This window comes from Mytilus trossulus, chromosome 7, assembly GCF_036588685.1.
Source record: "Mytilus trossulus isolate FHL-02 chromosome 7, PNRI_Mtr1.1.1.hap1, whole genome shotgun sequence".
Classification (NCBI taxonomy): domain Eukaryota; kingdom Metazoa; phylum Mollusca; class Bivalvia; order Mytilida; family Mytilidae; genus Mytilus; species Mytilus trossulus.
In genome coordinates, this window is record NC_086379.1 from 62893960 (window position 1) to 62918022 (window position 24063).

Here is a 24063-nt window from a genome sequence, read left to right on the forward strand (position 1 = left end):
GTCTTACAATGCTGACTTAACATAACATTAAAATATTGTAAAACATGTAAATAAGATGTTTCTTAGTTTTATTTTGGGTGGAAAGTTAAACGTGTTACACGTTTCTCAAGGTAAGAACATTAAGCATAATGATTTATATGTTTTATAGAAGGCAATGTGTCAATTCAATTTTTTTTTTATTACAGACATTTTGAAAATACTTTTTAGAAGAACGTTCATTTGTAATTTGATGCATACACACAAAGAATTGCTTTGTGAACACTAATTGATTTGTATAATTTTTGATTTATTCATATGCGTTGAAAATTCTAATACTAAATGCGCTTGTGTCGCATGAATTAAAGTAATTTATACTTGCAGGTGTGCAATTAATGTCTATAAATTAAATGCAGTTGTCATACTTTGTTGTGAATTCACCCTGTTCACATTTTTTTAGGCATTCTAACTTATCTTATTATGGTAGTCCACAAATTCGTTATTAACAACAATATCTTGAACCTCATCATTGTCAGAAAATAAGCGTAGTTTGTATGATATATTTGAGATCCCTTGTGGTATCTTAAACACTAATAACTTTGATTTCCATGCAAGAGTAACAATGTGAAATTCCATAAGAAATGTATCTAGGATAGCGTTGTAAAAGGCAAATCCCTCTTTATAACGACTCAGGACAGTGAAAAGACGTTGCGGTATAAACTAATACAAAATAAAATTTGGAAATTGTGTACAAGGAGATTGGACAAGCAAAAAAAAAACAAATTCTAGGAAACTGTGATAAGAAATCTCCAAACTACCTATTAACTCGGTCGTAATGATAGCAATAGTAAGCTTTTACTTTGATAATTCAGATCCATTTATACTGAATGATAGTACACAGTTTAATTTCTACTTATAATATATCCTTATTTGCTCCCCTTAAATTTGAACTTAAATAATTAGAGCATTTGTTTACCACAAGTTAGCCCTTCATGCAGACCGATATTAAAATCATTAAAGTTTATTTCAACTAGTAAAGTATGCATTAATAACAAAAAAATCATAGGTTAATGTTGTATTCAGTATTAAAATCGGAAGTAATAAATGTATTGTTCAAAATTATATTTCCGCTATCCTTTTCTAGATTTAAAAGAAACTTAATCATTTTATAATCTGAAAGTGACATTCAAACATTACAGTCACTAAATATATTTGGTAAATTGGTCATAAATTGGTCAAACTAATAATTGATTAGGAACTTTTTTTAGATTTTTTCTCGGAGTTTAGTCTTTTTGTGGTTATACTTTTCGTAATAAAAACAAACAAATATATTACAAAGAAGCACACAAAGACATATTAGCAAAAATGGAAGACAAGAATACAAAAGTATTCCTTCAAAGTTCAAAGCTTTCAACTTTCCAGGCAATCCGGTGTTGTCTGCCTTTTAAAGCCTTTTTGCAACCAGTGAATCCTCTGGTGGCTGGAAGAAAAATCCCCGAATCTGTCTTATGACCTCTTGTTTCTCTGTCAGCTGCCTTCTGGATGATATTCATGTTCATAGTAAATAATATCGGTGAGATGCCTTTCTTCAAGGTCACTGGTTTCCTAGAAGAAATAACTACACCTAACAAATGTTTTGTGCTTTTCTGCTCATTTTTCCTCATTTTTCTTCATCTCTGAATCTCTGTCGCTTTCTGTATGTGAAAAACTTGCGGTTAAGTTAAGACGACCATTTTTTATATTCTTGGGGGACTGGAATTGCAGGATATCATGTTTTAACAAAGTTATTATTTTCAGTTCTCAGCAGTTCAAATTATTCGTTTTTGAATCTCTCTGGTTAATCAAATCAAATAATGTTCCGTTATACTTAATATTGAATTGGATATCTAATATGAATATGCAATGTAACAAAATTTGTAACACTTCATTTGAACTTTGGTGAATAGTTGTCCCATTTTTAATGATACCATATCTTCTTATTTTTATATTGACAGAGTTTAACACCTACGCCATTGGAGCGGGGTACTATACCATTCAATTATATCCGTACTATAGCACAAACAGTAAAAATATAACTTCATAAATTTGTTAAAAGACAATTTCTGTCACAATCTCTTTGAAAAAATGTTAAAGACTGGGTCTTTTCTGATGGATTGACGAAATAGACAACAACCAGTGGCGTTGACCCAGTGGTAGGTTACAAGAATTACTAGTAGGTCAAATTCGCAAAACACACTGAGGCATGAAATATCATCCAAAATACCTTAGTATACTAGAAACGTATGTTACTATCTTCGGCGAGAATCACATATGTTCGATCTACAATAAACGATCCTTCATGTACGCCTCAAGCCAAACTAATAGAAACTTAATTATATGAGTAACACGAGAGGCGAAATATGCATGGTTCATATAAGGACGAAAATCCCAGAATGTAAATTCCTCAATTCCCATCTATTTGATAACTGGAAATGGTTATTTTTGCAAGGGTTTAATTTCCTTCAAAATGCATAACTTTTTTATGATTACATCAAATAATTAATTGTAGTTTGACTAAGGCCTTTCAAAACATATGACCTTATGTTTATCGTGTGTTTTTCTATGTTGCGATTTTATGCTATTGTTTCAGAAAAAGGGAGAAGGTTTGGATCCATTTAAACGTTTAATCCCGCTGCAAATGTTTGCACCTGTCCTACGTCAGGAATCTGATGTACAGTAGTTGTCGTTTGTTTATGTAATTTATACGTGTTTATCGTTTCTCGTTTGTTTATATAGATTATACCGTTTGTTTTCCCGTTTGAATGATTTTACACTAGTTATTTTTGGGCCCTTTATAGCTTGTTATTTGGTGTGAGACAAGGATCCGCGTTGAAGGCCGTACATTGACCTATAAAGGTTTATCTTTTTTAAATTGTTTTTTTTTATGGCGAGTTGTTTCATTGGCACTCACACCACATCTTCCTATATCTATTAGTTTATAGATGAGGCATTTCAAGCTCCGTCCCTTATTGCGTATGGTATCATTGAAGATATCAATCTCCTTGACGTGAATTAACAGTTTTATGGAAGCACAGGTGGTTTACATATATACACTTTATTGATCACAGCTGGCTTGCATTTTAAATTTTAATATTGCTTTAAATATTGCACTTGTTGATGTCATTATAATGTGCTTTGAACATACAGATTACCGGCAGGTAAAGAGGGTTTCATTTAACAAATATTTGTAAACATGGTTCTTCATAAAATGTTTTGACAATCTGCTTGATTGAAAATGTATAAGCTGATCCGGCAGATTTTAAAAGCATTAAAATTACTAAAATTCATGGCCATTTTATAGACATTTAACAAACTTTTAGTATTAACATCTGTTGTTATCTGGAAAGAATTTATCGTCATTATCACCATTTTGTCGTCTTCCTCTTCGTCGCTGTTGTTGTCGTCTTCGTCCTTGTTGTCAACGTCCTGCTCTGGCCCATCATTGTCGTCATCACCTGGTCTTTCTCATGGTTGTCGTTAACCTCGTCACCATCTCCCTCCCTCGCATCCTCATGAGTATTATCTTGTCCTCATTGTCATCGTTGTTGTCTTCGTCGACACCAGCTTCTTCCTCCGCATCATCATTAGTATCATCTTGTCGTCCCCATTTTGTCGTCTTCTTCGTCATCAGTTTTCCCCTCTGTATTATTAATTTATCATCTTGTATTTGGCGTCTTCTTCATCGTCTTTGTCATCGTTGTTTTCATCATCATTCGCATCATCATCATCAACTTGTAATCTCTGAACGATTTGTGTACTTATATAAATACTTATTTGTCTTATTTTGACTTGTTAAATGAATAAAGAATTATGTAAAATATAATTTGATGACCAATTAAAAATAATATTTTGACCTTTGGTTTTTGCTTTGACACTATGTGTATTTCATGATTGTGTTCTGTCACAATAAAATACTATAATTTAAAAACAAGAAACGTAATGAAATTTACATGTCCTTGCAAAACCATAATTTGATATAAAACATTATGTTGGACTTTTTGGTTTCATGTTTTGAAGTCTACCAAGTCACAGATCACTTTGAACATTTTTTAACATTTAGATAATGTTGTTTCTCCTCATCTTAACATTATCCGATATATTACAGATTTGTACTCAATCTCATAAGAACTCATTCATGAATGAAAAACCTGTGACAGATTTTGATAGATCACCGACAAAGTGATGGTAGCTCCGCCTCTTCCTTCTTTAATCCATAGAGCGTGAGATTATTACATAGTAAACTTCTTTAAGGAAATAGTTTTAGAGGAACACGACAACCCTGTATATCACCCAAAATAATCGGTAAGTAGCATTTTATAAAATGTTCTTACTTAGATCCTTTGAATACGTACATATATAAATATATATTCATATACAGCTATGTGGTGCCTTTTTGTGAATTATTTGTAAATATTATGACATTTTTGACGTTTCAAAATGCAATTTATCAATTATTTATCAGGGGGGAAATGATGTGCACTCATCGATCTGATAGCAATAAACAAATTAGATTTCTTTAAAAAAAAATGCATTAGATATGTAAATGTTTTCGATTACGTGGTTACCGGTAATTATATTACCTAAGGTCAGTTATTTGTCTCAGGTTTATGACATACTTGTCATATCGTCATGTAAATGGGTCAAATATGTGAGAAGAAAAATGAATAGCTCGATCAAAAAAATTAAAAATTCCAAAACGGGCAATTATAAATCAATTAAAAACAGAGAACACCATGATTAAATGGAAAACAAAAGACGAGTTGTCCACCTGAGTTCAGACAAAAAAACTAAAGATTGGGCAACATGTATTTATTCAATGGAAAACTTTGGAAGATATACAGTACAACCATTCTTAATATCGCAGATACAAAGTATAGTGTTTCTTATTTATATAAACCTATACAATCGATATACAAACGTTTTAACGGAAATATCCTTCATAATGTATACTAAGCATTAAAGGTTAAATAGTCAAATATATGTCATGTAAACATTATAGAGCATCAACCAATTGAGAAAAAAAATGAAAAATTAGCTTCTGCTGTTCTCTGTTCTATGGTCGGGTTGTTGTCTCTTTGACATATTACCAATTTCCATTCTCAATTTAATTGATTTAAAATTTCATTTACTAAATAATTGACGTATCATCCCTGTGTTTGATACACGCTTTATTAATTTCCATTCTCAATTTAATTGATTTAAAATTTCATTTACTAAATAATTGACGTATCATCCCTGTGTTTGATACACGCTTTATTTTTTCTTCATTATAAGAAAATTGAATATCTACAATCGTCTTGAATATCTGAAGATGTTTTCAAAAAAGGTTGTAAAACATACAAAACAAATTCGAACTACATTTTTTTTGTTTTTATTTTGTTTGGTAAACCAAAATGTGTGCACTGTTTGATAGATATACGTGAAAGAGTGCTATTGTCAAATGACACAATAGGTTTAATGTTATGATGTATAAAAATATAATATTTACATGTTAAACGTCATAGTTATATGTGTTTACAAGTTACCTAAAAAAATGTCATTGACCTTTGAAATCATATCCTGGTGGGGAATATGATGGTACATAAAAAAGTAATTATCATTAATAATAGTAACATAAACTGGTATAATCGGTGATTTCCCATATAATCTGAGAGTCAATTAAAAAAGTTGATGCAATTGCAAATATGAAGAGTTAATAAAGGAAGAACTTACAAGTTAACTACTAATCCAGAAGCAAACTGCACTATTTGACATGTACATGATTAGAAGTAGTAAAGAGCACAACTGTCGCCTGAAAATGATGTATTTCAACAGTAAATATATTTTGTGTTTATCTATTCAAAGGTAAATAAATTTTGGGCGACGACGCTTGTGCTCTATGATGATTTAGCTGAAATGTTCTTAGAATCAGACTATTTTTATGCAAATATCTGAATTTTATATCTTTATTACGACACAGTCAAATTATATTATTAAAACTTTGCATATATTTTCATTTTCTAAACTCCCTTCTTCTGATGATTAAAAGTTTAATAAAATCTAATTGATAATCCAATATTATATTTTCGGAGAAGTTACAGGGTAAAACATGCTCTATATGTATCTATTTTTAACAGTAATCAATCAAATATTCACCTATTTGACCTTTTCTTTTAATACGAACGTATTGGCTTTAATTCGAACATAACGTTTAAAAGTTGACACAAGACGTGCAAAAAGAAAATTTCTTGGAGAATTACCAATTAATGTTTTAGAAGGGGTTTGAACAAGAATATTCAGATAATGCAACTGTCAAAAAGAGTAAAATCACAAAAATACTAAACTCCGAGGAAAATTCAACCGGAAAGTCCTTAATCACATGGCAAAATCAAATGACAAAATACGTCAAACAAATGGACAACAACAAACATTTGTAATCTTTCTCAATGCAGATTGAAAATTAATATCTAGAACTACAAATGGTTGGAAATAGTAATTCATGAAAGACCAAAAATTTGGCTTTTAAAGATGGCAACATAATTTAACAAAGACATTGAAAGAAAAGAAAAAAATGAAAATCTATCCTTAAAGCAACCTAACAAAATGCAGCTTTCTTAAAGTGTTTACTTCTAAAATAGTGATTCTATGGCAGTGTTGAATATAGTACTATCATTCTATGCCTTAACATATAAAGATAAATGTAGGTACCTACATTGCTACATAGAGAGCATAAGGTTTTATAACCAGTTGTGCAATTAAAGGTGCATAATCTTTGATTTGACTGATTCAATTGATAATTCACAAGTTTCAGATTGAAATAGATAACTCAACAAATCATTCCATTTTGGAGTTTTCTTATTGGAGTGAGAATATATAGATTGGTAAAAATAAATAGAGTATAAGTTCCAGATAGTTACCTCTTTTAACATAGAGACATCCATGCAAATCATAATTTTGTGGTATTCATACACTTCTTTTGATGAGATCAGTGGCAGATTAAGGGGGCATGCATCCAACCCCCTTTGATTAGCAGAAAAAATGTATAACTTTCTTCACTTAGCATCAGTCAACATTTGTTTCGATTTTGCTACGCTGGAAATTCATGTTTGACACAATAATACACCCTTTCCTTGGAACCCTGGATCCTCTGATTATGGGTTTCCTAATCCAAATGAGACAGTTTATATAGACCTGTAAATAGCGCGTGAAGCAGGAAACGAGTATTGATTATGGTGTGTTTTGTGTTGGTTTTCGCGTCTTTTTGTTTAATGTTAAGCCATAATTGTGCTCGAAGAACACGATTTAGATTTGAATAAAATAGCAGTGTGTTCATTTCATGTTAAATCATCATTAATAATAATAACAACAACAACAACACAAAGTTATAATAATCTTTATTTGAAGAAGATAGCCGGGCATAAGATGCAATTAATCTTCCTAACAGTTCTCTCATAATAAGTGTAAATTAACAAATTGAATGTACTTAACATATCATATCCTCATACATGTACATGCATATTCAATATTATATATTCACTTACCATTGGCAAATCCGTTAAAAGAAAACATATAAGCAAATTAATTAACGGGCCATAGAGAGGCATATTTGTACATACTAAGCAGGTAGTAACATGCATGATTGACAACTTGTTAATTAAACTATATATTCACCTACCATACATTCAAATCTTTGATTTATGGTATATTTTCATAGTCGCTCTCTCGATCTTACAGTTGACACTTACATATAAACTGATCCTATAATTTTAAGTGTGCAAATCCAGTCATTATCCCTACGAATGTCCACTATAGACATGTATTTACATCAGTGTTTCTGTTGTTCTGGTGTATTCCTCTTATAGTTGATGTGTTTTCTCTGGTTTTGGTTTGTGACTCGGACTAGTCCTCGATTAGTAGATCGTTATATTATAGTTCGTCTATGTGTTTGTTACATTTAAGTGTTGTGTTTCTGTTGTGTCGTAGTTCTTCTCTTATATTTGGTGTGTTTCCATGAGTTTATGTTTGTAACCAGTATTCATGAATTTCGAACAGCGGTATATCACTGTTGCCTTTATTAATGCCTATTGAACAGCGGTATACTACTGTTGCCTTTATTTAATTTGAAACAGATGAATATTGTTCTATGAACGTAGCATACATATTAAAGATCAATAGATAACATAACATAATTTTTCAGTCTCGTTCACCATTTAAAAAAAAAAGAAATGAAGATGATTGCTAATCGCAGAGAATTGAATACGACAATGCACATGTTCTTTATCGTTTTCAGATAGATAAGAGGGAAATATTAAGGAAAGTTAGTTATTTAAACATGGCAGAAAGTGTGAAAGTGTGTAAGGATATGTGCATTTACTTCAGAATATGAAGTGTAAATGCATATGAGCTGTAGTTGTTCTATTAATGTGAAGTGTCATGCAGATAAAAAGTAAATGTGAAAAACGTGATTATATTTCTAAACAAACACATTGTTTTCTTCTCTATGGTCGGGTTGTTGTCGCTTTGACACATTCCCCATTTCCTTTCTCAGTTTAAACAATCCAACTGCAATTTTATCCTCCAAATAATAATCTATCATCAACATGAGAGCTTAATACGATTAATCGTTATGGATCTTTTGCATATTGGTCTTAGTTTGCTATTCATTCTTTTTTTGGATGTGTTCTTTTTTAGAGACCTCTCTAGTATCAACTATCTCAATAATTGTAATTACTTTTTCAATAAAACACTTTGCAATTGGGATACACATATCAATAACTGGCGAAACACATTTGTTAAGGGAAAAGGTATGATATTAATGCTACCTTTCAGTTTGCACCTTGAATTCGAAAATCAAGAGTGTCACAAAGATACTTAATACATCATTCAAATGTTCAAAAGACAAACAGTCTGTCAGTCAGCGCTATCTATATTCCTTAACTGTGTTTTGTTTGAATGTTTGCATTAGAGCTTCAATTTTCTTGGATTTAGTAATAAATTTTGTTTTTCATTTTTGCAATAGGGTTTTTAACTTCTTAGCTTGACTGCTTAACTTTGAAAACTGCCTCTTTCTAAGTTCTTTTTTATGTGCAAGTTTTACCCAATTACACACGTCTGGTGGTATTGTGTGTTATTTGTCTTTTGCGGTAAGGTTGTTGCTCAATTTTTCGTCCAAAATTTAAAATTCTTTTTAAAATGGTAAATTTTTCTCGAAAGAAATGTTCGAAAAACTAAGAATTGTTTATCCCCAGGAATAGATTAACTTAGCTGTATTTGGCAAAAGCTTTTGGGATATTTTGTCCTCATTGTTATTCAACTTTGTACTTTATTTGGCCTTTAAACTTTTTGGAATCAAGCGTCACTGATGAGCCTTTTGTAAACGAAACGTTCAAGAAGTCAGTCATACCAAATTATAAGTCCTGTAGCATAGATGCGTTTTTTTCTGCATGTCAATTTCAACATGTTTATGACATCACAGTACCATCACAAGTGATTTCTCTGCACTAAATAGTCCAGATTATATTAACCTGTTCATTTATCAATAAAATTAACATAATTTTGAAAGGCTTGAGTAAATATACTACTTATCACGTGCCAACTTGTGGCTCTTGTCATACCTCCTATCACGAATAGAGGGATATATCACAGACGCTCGAGACATGGGTCCTGTTTATGGTTTGTAATTTACGCTTTGATTATTAAGTATTCTTTAATCTTTCAATGTGTTGCCCTTGTCAAGGTCCAGCACGTATAAACTACAGTTGTTTCAAAGTTAAACGCACAAGATAAGGAACACATAAAATAAAGAAAAGCAAGTGTAAGAATAGTTATTAAAGGTACCAGGATTATAATTTACTACGCCAGACGCGTGTTTCGTCTACATCAGACTCATCCGTGACGCTCATATCAAAATATTTATAACGCCAAACAAGTACAAAGTTGAAGAGCATTAATGATCCAAAATTCCCAAAACAGTTGTGCCAAATACGGCTAAGGTACTCGATGCCTGGGATAAGAAAATCATAAGTTTTTCGAAAAATTCAAACTTTGTAAACGGGAAATTTATAAAAATGACCACATTATTGATATTCATAAAATATCAAAAGTATTTAACACACTCATATAACTTCTACATCATTTGGTCTGTTGTGGAGAGTCGCCTCATTGGTAATCTCACCAAATCTTCTATTTCTAATAAAGTTTCTTTAATAACATGAACAGTTATTTGATTACACAACAACTACACAAACAACAAACACCGAGATGTCAACATACAGTCTTCAACAACAAACACAAAATATGTATCTACATGATATATATGTCAAAACCTAAATAGTCCAGGGTCTAATGAAGTTGTGAATAATTAAAAAAATGGCTTGAAAGATTAGCCTTCAACAGCATATTTTCCAAAACAAAAATGATAATCAAGGTAGGTAGGACATATTTGAATATTTTAATAAATGCAAGCAGTTGACGGCAACTATCTACTTTATAAGGATATTTATTTATTCAATGAACACAAAAAAACAAGTTATAAATTATTATAAATAGATCATATCAGATGTTGTGAGACCAAATGTAGACGATATATTTTGAACACTATAAAGTACCGTGTATCAAATCCATGTTGAAGACAAAAATAAAGAATAAACTTTTTTTTATAATCGCCTTTATTCTTTACAATGAAAATACAAAAAATGTGTTAGCAATAACCAAATCATCCGCAATCATTATAATACTGACGAAAAACTTCTTATTTAATTTGGACGAATATAGTCAAACACCTATCTTTATATATAAGCACAAGATCATTCGGCCAAAACGGACAGCATAACTAATAGATCTACTAAATTTGTCATAAAAGTGTGTTGTGATACATTATGTGTAAGCAATGTCACAAACCACGAATTCCTTGTCGTACACAATGTTAACTCATGTCCATAATTTCTTTCATCAAAAATAGTTTTACAATTATATTGCAGTTTTAATGTTTTCCATGCATGTAACATTATAATGCACTTGTTAGTAGACCGATTATGATCATTCGACATATGTAGAGGTTTCCGGTGCTCGGAGTACATTGCCGTGTCCGTCTATCAATGTTGAGCGTCGGATATTAGAATGATCAGGGTTACAAGGAAAACCAATTAAAGATTACATTAGGTCCGAGTTTTTGTGACTAGCAAGAAGCTGACATATCGATCATTACATGGCAAAGCAAAAATATTATCTAATAAATCGACATAAGACATCATTTTAATAGCTATGTAATAAATTCGTCTAGTCGACAAATGTGTTTGTTTAGATAAAAAAAAAGACTTAACCAAAAACAATGCGGTTTGAAGAAATCCGAACATATTAGTCACAAAATGAGTTGTAATTCTGTTTTATAATGTCTTTGGAAAAATTGAGATGTGAACGATCTTTTAAAACTGCGATCACGTTTTGTAAACTTTTAATTTCATAATTATGTTAATAGGATTATAAAACCATGCAGCAGTGACCTACCGAACCTGAACATTTTACAATTTCTGCAATCTTTGCCATGCCACCAAAAACAAAACCCGTTTATTATTTTTAAAAATTGGAAGTATATGCAAATTTCAAAACAAAACCTTTATGAGCAGTTAAAATTTACCTTCAAACATTATCTACCTTATTAAATGTGTATTGTATATTTGAATGTTTTACTTTCAAATCCCGTCTAACGTGCAAGCAGCATGTACAATTGCAATATTGATAGTATTTGCCGCTGGTATAGCACTGAAAGGTGTCGCACTCAACAAAAGATGGGAAGCTATTTATAACTGTATCTGTTTGGACATAACCCTTATATATAGCTACCATAATATTTTTTTTCAAAGGACGTTTCACATATTTTATACTAATTATGTCATAACCTTAGATATATTTCTCGAAGAACCGATGTCATATATGATTGATGTTTTCTCTTGATTAGAATCTATACATAAAAATAATAAGTGAAATATCACCCTAACACCCTCACGTCGGTGAAAAATGACACCTTTAGAAGAATGATCCATTTCGGACAACGACTTGACAAGTAATTGTCTGCTTACTATTCAGTTATTGTTCTTTACTATCTGTCAAATGTTATTCAAATTCATCCATCAAAGAACATATTGCTTCAGGTTATAGAACAGCTTATAACTATCAATAACCCATGTTGTGTACTTTATCAAAACTAAACTTATAAACTTTGAAAATCTAAAGGAAATGACCTTTCGTTTGAAGATAATTCACAATATGATAGATTAGCTGTTCTTTTTTTTTTTTAATTACTCAGAATTGAGCCTGGTACGATGATCATTGGCTGTGTATGATAAAGTATAGCAAAAATCTTTAACAGTTATATATTTATATATTTTTGCTTTATTTTACATCATTTCCACTATAATTATTCAGCATTTTAAATTTTGAGACTTGTTTCAAACTTACATCATTGACTTGGTATGATAAAGTATAGCAAAAATCTTAAAAGCTCTGCATATTGTCCTCTTTTTTTCTACATCATTTCGACTATAACTATTCAGCATTTAAAATATCGAGACTCGTCTTGTTTTAGACTTAAAATTTAGAATGTAAACCATAACTGTGATTTAGCATTTAAAAAAAACTTTGGCCTTGTTTCGGACATAGAATCTAGAAGGATCTATCTATGCTCTCTTTTTACGATTCTTATGCAAACATCTTGATGGTGACCTTCTGCTGTTGTTTTTTTTATTTGGTCGGGTTGTTGTCTCTTTGACACATTCCCTATTTCCATTCTCAATTTTATCTTAAATAGTTTGAACTATAATTATATATGTATACATTTGTAGCATTTAAAATCTACAGACTTGTTTCAGACTTACAATTTAGGAGGTAACGGATAACTGCCTTCGGGCTCGGGCTCTAAATGGTCTAATTTGGTCTTGCTTCACAAGTAGAATCTAAAAAGCTCAACGCTATATTTTTAAAATGGCTGATTGATCCTTGAGCACTGTTACATCTATGAAAATGGTACATTCCATATCCCTGAAATATAGACGGCTAATGTTAATGAATTTACTTCTTGTTAATCATTGCTATGTTGGGACGGAAAATATCCCCTCCCCCTTCCCAACACAAATCTCTCCGAAAACGCAATGATCAATATATCGGTGTTTTAACGGATATTTTGATGTCAATCATATCACTGGAAATGAAATATTCTTTTCAATATAAAAAAAGGTTGCAATTATATAGTTTTGCCACCATTCCCCATCCCCAATTGTAGACACTATGTATACGTTAAAATCAGTAAAGTTTGTCCTTATGCTACAGTACGTAAAATTCAGTAAGTTTGTCCTTATGCTACAGTACGTAAAATTCAGTAAGTTTGTCCCTATGCTACAGTACGTAAAATTCAGTAAGTTTGTCCTTGTGCTACAGTACGTAAAATTCAGTAAAGTTTGTCCTTATGCTACAGTACGTACAACTCAGTAAGTTTGTCCTTAAGCTACAGTACGTAAAATTCAGTAGAGTTTGTCCTTATGCTACAGTATACGTAAAACTCAGTAAGTTTGTCCTTATGCTACAGTACGTAAAATTCAGTAAAGTTTGTCCTTATGCTACAGTAAGTAAAAATCAGTTAAGTTTGTCCTTATGCTACAGTACGTAAAACTCAGTAAGTTTGTCCTTATGCTACAGTACGTAAAAATCAGTAAAGTTTGTCCTTATGCTACAGTACGTAAAAATCAGTAAAGTTTGTCCTTATGCTACAGTTTTCAGTTATTCATACATTCGTTAATCCATTCCACGACTTGTATTCAGCGTAAAACGAATTAAAAACGAATTAAAAAAATCAGGTATATGAAAGAAAAGAAGCATGCTACAAATTATTCATTGAACTCACAACACTTTTCATGCACTAAATTGTTTCTTAAAAGGAACCAAATCTAAATGAAACTTTCAATACCGAAACCAACCATATCATCATTCAATTATTTATGGCGATTGTTTTTCGTTCAATTTTTACATCTCTCAGTAAAATACCAATAAAACATTGAAACCACAATAAATATATATATATAGGTATTCTTACATAAAAGCAGTTGTACGATTTAGTCTGAGTCATTCCAAAAACAAAAGCGTCTTTTAACTAGAATAGACCAGACAAATTTACACTGAAAAAAATCTAAATGTGAAAATGTAATCATTGAATCAAAGATAAAAGTGTTTTTATTTGCTTTGTGTCTGTTAGCTCTGTTTTACTGGCGTGTGGTCAAAGACAAACACAAAACATATTTTAGAAAATCTTATTTATTGATGTGTCGTGGGTTGGTGTCTTATTAAATCGTATCCCACATGTCCGTTAATTCGTTTATATACGAACAATATATCGAAGTTTCATATTCTGTTGAAAGAATTAAAGACATATAAAAATATCTAAAGTACAGGGTGTCGCGTGCGCACTGAATGTTCTTTGTTTGGTTTTTTTTATCAATATTGCTTAGGTCGTCAATTTACAGAAGTGCTTGGAGACTTTAACAAATTGAAATGATGAAAAACGTCAAATCCTCAACCAAAAAAAGACACAAAAATTACCCAACAGAAAAAGACCCAGACAGTTTACTACACACACAACTGACCATTAAGCAACACAAATCCCCCCTAAACTAGAGGGTGAAGTTATGTATTCTGAAATGATAGGTAATGCTTCCCCCTTCCCCCACTAGCGAGAGTCGTATACAACATAGCAATAGCAAACATGAACACACTTTGTTGAGGCCTGACTGTGACTTTGAGATGAAGAACAGAAATAAAACCGCTGCTCCTTTGCTTTTTTGTGTGTTTATTTGTTGTGCATGCACTGATTTGTCATGGATGGATATCCCATATCCTTTGTGTTTCTATGACATAAGAGATAGCAGTAATGCAAGGTTTACGGTATATGATGTCATTGATCATGTTAATACTTATATTGTACTATTATTCGTAAATTTTCTGATTAAAAAAAAAAACAGTTTATAATAATTTATAGATTAAACATGTATTTTTAGACTTCCGGAAATAACATATTTAGCTTTGATTTCTGTTACAAGTACAAAAACTAAATGAATCAATCAATATATCATATTGGTTAATTATGTAAAGAATGTTTCCAGTCGAAAACATTGAATGTAATAGACTATGTTTGTAACAAAATGCAAAAAAGACCATGAAAAACCACAAGTACATATGTTAAATCATTTGTTTTGATTTTTACATATCAAAGGTTGACTCATATAAGTTTACTGAAATTAGTCACATAAATATTAAAATGGTAATAATATTGTCGTTTTGATAAAATAAAAATACTTCTGCATCAGCTAAATCATATTTAATAAGAATCTTAATTTTCTGTTGAGCCTGAAAATCGGTATCTTGAAAACAGAGGTATAGTCTAGGCAATTTTCGTCTTTACTTAATTTACAGAAGCTACATTTTGAAAATGTTCTTTCATCATTACTAAAAATTGAAGTATCTCACGTGACAGCTTCGTATGCACGTGTACTATCATGTTATGATATTTTGTTATAATGCCTAACTTATAGCCCAATTAAAGGCAAAAAAAGATTTCTGGAAATATTAATTTTAAAAGATCCGGCCGATTTCGAGTATTCATAAAATAGAAAGAACGAATAACGAAAAGGATAATTGGTTTTGGTTTCGAATGATTCTATACCAAAACAAAATTTGGTGAAGTTAAAGCTTTAAATTGTTCATCAGATGAAAACGAATTTGATTCAAAATTTCACAAAGACAAAATAATCCTCTGCAGGTAAATGTTTGTTGCACTTACTGAATGACATTTTGATTTGAATGTTTGACAATTAGTTGTAAAATAAATGTTATCATTCAGGCTTCTTTTGCTATCTAAATTTTACAATTCTACCATATTACATAAGTTTTCTGATTTTAACCCGTCCAGATGAAAAATTATTTGTACAGATTTGCCCTACATCTTAATATATCAGTCTTGTATCACAGTGGCTAGGTTAATAGTAAATACAAAAATGACTTGTCTCTCTTTTACCAAATAAGAAAAGATATAAAAGCTGTCTTTTGTATATTTCGTGTTAAATAGCTGTCTGGTGACATACATAAACTAGAAAACCCCCATATACTTTTATTATAGAGATAAAAAAAAAAACATACACTTTTATGAATCATTCAACATAAGTCTTTAATTGTATCAAATACATTTAATAACATAATATAAAATGGTATTATTTGTATTTTAGGTTAATGGGGAAAACAGATTATCATGTTTCTTCATTTTATATTATGTAATCTTAATACATTAGATAGTTTATTTCTCTTATGAGATCCAATAAATTCAAGCTTACTAAAGCAAAATAAGGATGTCATGTAAATTTTAGTTTATGTAGCTTTAACTTGGAATTACGACAGATCAGTTCCTCTCTTTGATACCATCTAATACACACATCTAAAAATTTCAACAAACTGGTGCCTTCAGTGTTTAATGGATATATATAATCGACAACAAAGACAATAACAAGTTTTTTTTTTAAATAATCATTTACAGGCTTAGTTGGACGAGCGACAAATATATCAAGATAGTAATAAAGTATAAAATGACCAAATTTCTAACAAATAAATCATGTTTTCTTATCTATTTGTATTGTAATATGGAACTGAATCTGATAAGTTTTAAGAACGATTTGGTGTGTGATCCAATCTTTTCGTGACTTAAAGCAAGATGTGTACAAATCTAAATTAGGAATAAGAGAATTAAGATAAAGGACGAACGTTTGCTGTTTAAAAATAGCTGCTGGTTTTCATTTTTCAATGAATTGTCTTGATTTTGCATGATAATTTTGCACACTGTTGAATAACACTAGATGCACTCGACAAAAATAAAGGCAAATTAACTTCTCTTATAATGCTGGTCTTCTCTCCAAGTCTCAATAGGGACTTACACATGGCAGAAATGCTAACTATTCACACCAAGTTCAAGGGGTCCCCTCAATATCTCAGTACCAACTCATTTGGGGACGGTCTCGTAACAGTGCAAATAGTCAAGATGATTTTGTTCATAGAAATGTTGAAAATCTTCATTTGGATCATAATAAATATGTAATGTAATGTATTTTTGTGTAAAAATTGACCTGCAGTTTCATATAAAAGGTGATCATCTCAATTTTACTGACAAGGTTGTGAAAGGAGAAAGTAAATGTCAAAAACATATTACGAATCTTATAATTTGAAAAAAAATAGATGTAATGAAATAGTTATAAGTGGGGAAAAAATGGCTCATCCCCGCTTCTTACAATGCTTGCATGTGTAGAAGCTCTATGACAAATATGTTGAATCAATTTGAATTGATAGGCGTTTCCTTAACGTTCAGTTGCAAATATGTGATACTCAGCACGAAAACATTCCTGTATTAACATTACATTTGAAAGGTCAAGTCTGCCGAAGTTGATCTTGTTTGAATTGGACGTGGTATAGCGTTTGATAGCATGCATTGCCATCTTGTTTGAATTGGACGTGGTAGCGTATTTATATATCCCTCAGAGCCGCATCGTATTAGATAACGCAAGGGCTCTTAAAATATGAAAACCGATATACTATGAAATGGTTCATAAATTGGTTGTAACTGTTCCTTCACATGTTTACGCAGTAATCATTTTCGTTTGTTTCATAAACATCGATGTTCTGCAAATATATACGTCATATCAATAAAGAATTGAAAAAAAATGCTTCTAGAGTATGAAGTTCCAAAGTAAAATAACGTATTTTGTAGACTCGTGGAAATAAAGGTACAATTTACCTGCCTTTAATTGTATTGTTTATGTAAATCAAAACGTATGTATCTGTACAGAAAGAGTCGTTCAGATGAAAACGATTAAATGAATACATTTCTCAAATAATGACACTTATCTCACATTTGATCCGTAAGAGTAATACATCTTGTTATCATAAAACACCTAAAATGGTCGCAAAAATCCCCGTCATACAACGTGTTTTATTTGAAGCCTGAATAAATCCTGGAAACTAAGTTACATTTGTTAGTTAAGTAAACATGCACAAACTCCTATATAAATGATAACAGTAGATAAATGTGACAGAAACGTTAATTATCTGGGTTTCAAGGTTTTTTAATGTTACAAACTACAATATTTCCGCTTCGTACTTCCGGGAAGCTGTTGTCTTTTTTTAAAATTCCGGATTTAACTGCAAGATTGCATTGATTTGACTTAACGCTAAAAGGGAAACTAAGAAAATACAATTAACGCGTATAATTCTGCCAGAAAATGTAAACATTCGGCGTGAATCAATATATGAAATGAATACAAATAAGCTCTTATTCAAAATACTCTAACGCACTTCAAATTCCGTTCAAAAGCCAATAAACATGGTATGCTTTTAAAAGGATAATCAGTTCGTACTTTTGCATCCCTCCTTAGCTACATGTCGATAAATAAATCAGCAGAATGGACAACATGATTTGTAATCCGAGGAAAATGCCTGACAATAAGATTTTTTTAAGAGGTTTAATCAAATTCTGCATGTGTTGGTGTTCTGAATCTGAATCTGAATCTGAATAAATACGTTGCAGGGCCAGGATATGGCACCAATGGCAACGGGAGAGAGGCGCTGGAAAATTAGTCCAACGTTGTGAGAGCAACCGAAGTTTTACAGCTCTCAATTGTCTTAGCACACACGAGATTGTCTGGTAGTCTATTCCAATCAGGTATTGTTCTTACAAAGAATGACTGTTTGTATTGTTCTGATTTTCTAGGTGGAATTTTAAAGCAACGGCTGTTGTTTTGAGCAAATTTGTCTACAATGTTTGTTGCTTTATAGTCACTAAATTGTTTTGGTTTAATTTGTCGTTTTGGTCTCTCTTTGACTAAACTGGTGTTGTGCTGTCTGTCTTACTCTTGAAAGGACTCCACGTGAAAGTAGCCTGATTTTATTCAACCCAGTTCTATCAAGTATGCTAAGGAAACGTAGTTATGTGGGATGTATAAATACGTTACCACGTCTAACTGCTGGACGTGTCTTTCGTTATTTTGGGCCCTCAATGCTCTTCAACTTTGTACTTTATTTGGACTTATCAACTTTTTTTATACGCGCGTCACTGATGAAACTTTGGACGCGAAGCGTGCTTTGACATAAAAAATTTGAATCCTAGTGTCTATGATGAGCCTATGTGTTGCTTTTATTTTTATGACGAGATTACAACTGAGCGAATTTCCATTCAAAATTTGAAATAAATTCGAATAAAAAGTACATTTCTTCAAAATCGATGAATCAAAGTTGTCATATTTCAGTGCAAAGTCTGTGCCCTACTTAAAATCACGAAATATTTACTAAATCCACGAATAGTTTATTTGCAGTAAAGTCATGTACTAAGTACGTTGTTAAATTTGATATCATTCACTTTTGCTACCAAACATGACTTTGTATATGATATGAAAATATTCTTAAAATATATAGCAAGACATTTCGAACGAACAAATAATTACAAATATACCTGCGTTAGCTTGTACGTTAAACATTAAAAGTATGTTTTGACAATGCATAAAGGTATAAAAAGTACATAATTTGCAAATTATAGAGAATTATATGGTTTAATAATATGATAATTTTATAAGGTCACAGGAATCAATTTAGCTTTGCTTCGTGACTGTCGTCGATAATAGTCGTAAGGTCAAGAATGAAGGTAATAAATGTCCTACAGTAATAACTCGTATTTTATAGATCAAGATCTACCTGATGATTAGTAGCTCAAAACACATTTTATTTGTACTTACTTTCAGACTGCTTTTTCCCATGTTTGTCAAAATAAAACAATTAACTTGTTTAGTTTCTAGCAATCGGTGCTTTTCCATGTTTGTGTATGAAATAATACCTGGTAGTCGAAAATAAAACAATTAACTTGTATAGTGTGTGCTTCACTCGGTGCACATGCCTTATTTTTATATTTTGGGCATCATGAAAAGGGGGTGTACATGAATAATAATTACCCCCAATAGGTCGAATAATGGAAAGGAAACTAAATTGAAAAGCCAGATCACTTTGATATGAAAACAATAAGAAGATGCGGTATTTTTACCATAAGACAACTAACACCACAGACCAATGATGTGGATGTAGGCACCTATATGTCACATTACAGCCTTCAATAATAAGCAAAATCCATACCGTATACTTACTTACTTATCCTCTTCGCTCCGATCTGAGCATAAGGTCAACACAAGTCCTCGCCACTCTGGTCTGTTCTTTGCCATTGTTTCTGCCTCTCCCCATGTCATCTTTAGGTCTTTTAATTCATTCTCTATTGTCCTCCGCCATGTTGTTTTAGGACGTCCTCTTGGTTTCGTATATATATAGAAAGCTATAAAAAGTATGTGGTAAGACAAAATGTAAGACAATGCAAACGAACGAAAAAAAAACCAATAAAAGTTTGTTTTAAGTTGATGACATGAAGTACAAAAACAGCAACAAAAAAGCCAAAAGACACAAAACACAAAACACTGATCTAAGAGTACACGCAGTTTATGAAAGCTATTGTAAAACCCATTGCAACCAACAAATAAACACTTCTTCACAGATTAAATCATCTATAATTCCACATCTAAAGGATTAACGTTCACATTTTGTACAAACCTGGCGATGTATAACTATCCATGTATCCATATTAAAACATTCGTACTAATTTATAATTTGAAAATAAGAAGATGTGGAATGATTGCCAGTTGAATAGCTCTCAATAAGAGATCAAATGACACATAACTCAATACACTAAAAGAAATACTGAGAAAATTGAACATTAATATAATAGAACATGTTAACAGTTCTTTCACAAGCAAAAAACATCATACACTACAGGACATATTTTTCTGCAACTCGAAACCCGTCAAATAGAAAAATCAAACCATAGCAACATTTGCACTCTTTCTTCTGCTGTCTTTTACAGATTTGTCTGGTTTGCACTATTTTTGTGCAACATAAAATATTAATAACCTAAAAGACGTCTTATATTTGGGTGTGAAGTCCTTTATATCGACATACAATAGTCTTCAGGAAAACTATAATTACTTATAACTTGTATATCATCTTCTTAAATCAATAAACTGTCGCATTTAGTTCTGATTCTGAAAGATATTGTCTATATTTAGGAAAAGGAATGGTAATATAAAGATATGAATTTATTTCTGATTAAAAAAATCACAAAATCTTTAATTTCGTGACACATTTCTAAGTGAAGGAAAGTTATTATTTGTGCTTATTTATAGCATAGGCAATTGTAAATATATCTCTGTTTATAGTATATGATGATGCTGGATGATTGTTTATATGTCTCTTGGATTTTTTTTTATTCCGTCGTATTATATTTGATGGCTTGTTCCTTTGTTTTTTCATAGGCATAGCACTTCATCCCGGTCGAATCCTTTTACAGGACCTACCTTTTGTATGTACTAATATTTTGTTCTCGTCCTAAACATGCATGAGATATTCGCCACTTCACGCGAAGAAACCAATATTCAAGTAATTAATCAACTCAATTGGTTGTGTTTGCATGTTTCAGTCTAAAAAATATGTGCCCATTTCCCTATCCATTCTATGTAAGGTTCAGTTTCGAATCGTTTTTGACACAGCCTACTTTAGGATAGTACATCTAACTCAAGATATAAACACATTCCTGTGATGTGTAACAAGTATATTTTCTTAGTTTCCTGTTTAGTCTATAGACCGTCCGAAATATAATCAATTTTCGACTTGATAAACCGCGAAACATCATCACAATTTTCTTAATCGTACTACGTATTTTAATTATAAACACATGTCAAACATATCCCTCTAGTAGCCGAGTAACCGACCGAGTATTATGTTCAGCTATATATTAGTCGGTCGCAAATTGCATAGCTTATTAGATAAAAATCAATTTCTAAACTATTTAAGCTCCATAATTATGCCGAATTTGTCTACTTGTCGCAGCTGCCTGCGACACAATCCTTAAAATGACCATTGGCTAGAATGTTACATCAAAATAACAATTGCGAGTTAATACTAAGTAGAGATATATCTAACAGATATATAGTTTTATTCCGTTCACAGCTGTCGAATATTAACTATGCCACAGGGTCGAAGAGCGACCTTCGATATTTTTATTATTATTACATGTATTATCATCATCATCATTATAATTTTGTGAAATTTATATGCAATATTCAAGTTTGGAGCTAAAATCTATAGCGTTTCCCACACATTTTTAATATTAATTAACTGACATTTTGTATAACCATGCAACCTGTTTCCATGTCGGTTCCGCTACTGGTCTTTGTTTAGTGAATCGTATACATACAAGCCTTCAAAATGACTCTCGATACTATGTTTGCATTTTTGTTTTGTTTTACGCCAGATGCGCTTTTTGATTACAAAAAAAACTAATCACGGAAAAATATGAAAGGTCAGATAGAGTACGTACGAAATCGAAGAGCATTGAACGCCCCTAAAAATTGGAAAAGATTTAGTCAAATACAGCTTATAAAATCTAACGAACTGTATTGGGAATATTAAAAATGTTACAGTTCACACCAAATTATAGTAATGATTTTACAAAAGTTCATGTAGTTTGCAATTTACCAAAGATACATTGTACCAGACTTATATAGTTGGTACGCCCGACGCGCGTTTCCAATTGCGACTTATTAGGGCGCTCAAATTAAAACAGTTGAAAGGTCAAATCAAATACAAAGTTGAAGAAGTGGAAGAAAGTACAACACATAGTTAGGAAGAAATGTTGTTAGATAATTTTATCTTATCGACATCATTTATCTATATGGAAATTATTTATTTCGGTAGTTTTAAAGATATTTTATATAATGTGTACATTAGTCCCGGCTTTATCTTCAGTTTACAAAGTTTACCTTGAAAGAAAAAAAAAGTGTTTTTCTATGAGCATCAGTGTGTAAAAATTAGAACTACAAAGTATTCCATATATTATAGCAGTCTATAACGATGACAGATTATTCACGACCTAAATGTAATTATTTTTAACTTAGTTATCCGTCAAAACTAACGTTTATTCTCCCAGTAAACCAAAGAATGTTTAGAATTAAAACATTTGAACTCTGAACCCTGATATTTTAGTTAACTTGTACTACTTTTTTTCTTAAACTCATGGACGCTTACTTTATTTTTTATGTTGCAATAAAGCTATAACTTTGAGCCCAGAGGTAGATTCGTCCTGGTCAGTCCTGGTCAGTTCGTAATATCTTGTTTGACACCTGTTGACAAATAACCCACAAAAACGAACAGCTTTTGTAACAGGTTGTATATATGCCTCCGAGTTCAGATCAATACGTTTAATTTCATCACTTCAGCATAAAATCCTCCTAGTAAATGGTCGATTTTTATGCAACTAACGAGGATTTCACTTAAAAGTTAATAACTATCTGAAGGTCAGTAGATTTTTATCGCTTATCCTTATAATATCAGTCGATGAATAATTATGAGTCTAGTTCATATTTTTATGGTTATATATTTTTATGCATAGCAGGCGGATGTAAGAAACAGTTTTGATTAATTGTGTAAAATATAAATGTAAATGATAATGTCGTTACCTGCATCGTTTATTTATTTGTTTACGGAACTGCAGTACGTTTTTTTTATTTACACTTAATCTCTGTTCTTATTTTTTGACAACCGGATTCACACTTCTTGGAAAAAAACTTCCGGATAGTAAATTATCCTAAATAATTGCCTTCTTCGGCTGTAGACGTGGATAACGTTTTTTAAAAGAGAATTTAAAAATTTATTTGGATTACATCTTAAATAAAAAAAGAATGTTTGTATTCTGTAATAGCAGATGCAAATAGCAAGTAAAATTTACTAAACTGTTCCGCTTTAAAACGTTTATAGCACACGCGATAGTATAAACATTGTTAAAACACTATTTTTATCGTTATCGGCTTAACATTTACAAGTCCATGTATTATTTTATTTTATCTATCAGAAATTGACATTGATAAGTAAAATTTAGGAAAGTTTCACAGCTTAAGATTGAGC

The 24063-nt window shown here is 31.3% G+C and overlaps 1 protein-coding gene across 6 annotated transcripts in view; it reads left to right on the plus strand.

Moving 5' to 3' along the window:
* LOC134725518 (protein dimmed-like) overlaps positions 1–24063 on the plus strand; it is a 37108-nt gene continuing 13045 nt past the window's right edge. For 2 of the 6 annotated variants that reach the window (XM_063589391.1, XM_063589395.1), the window contains exons 1-2: positions 1–110; positions 4121–4317. The gene's annotated coding sequence lies outside the window, so the exon portion shown is untranslated. Of the gene's footprint in view, positions 111–4120; positions 4318–23307; positions 23457–24063 lie in introns of those variants that run through there. The other 4 variants (XM_063589401.1, XM_063589394.1, XM_063589392.1 and 1 more) reach the window with 4 other exon arrangements.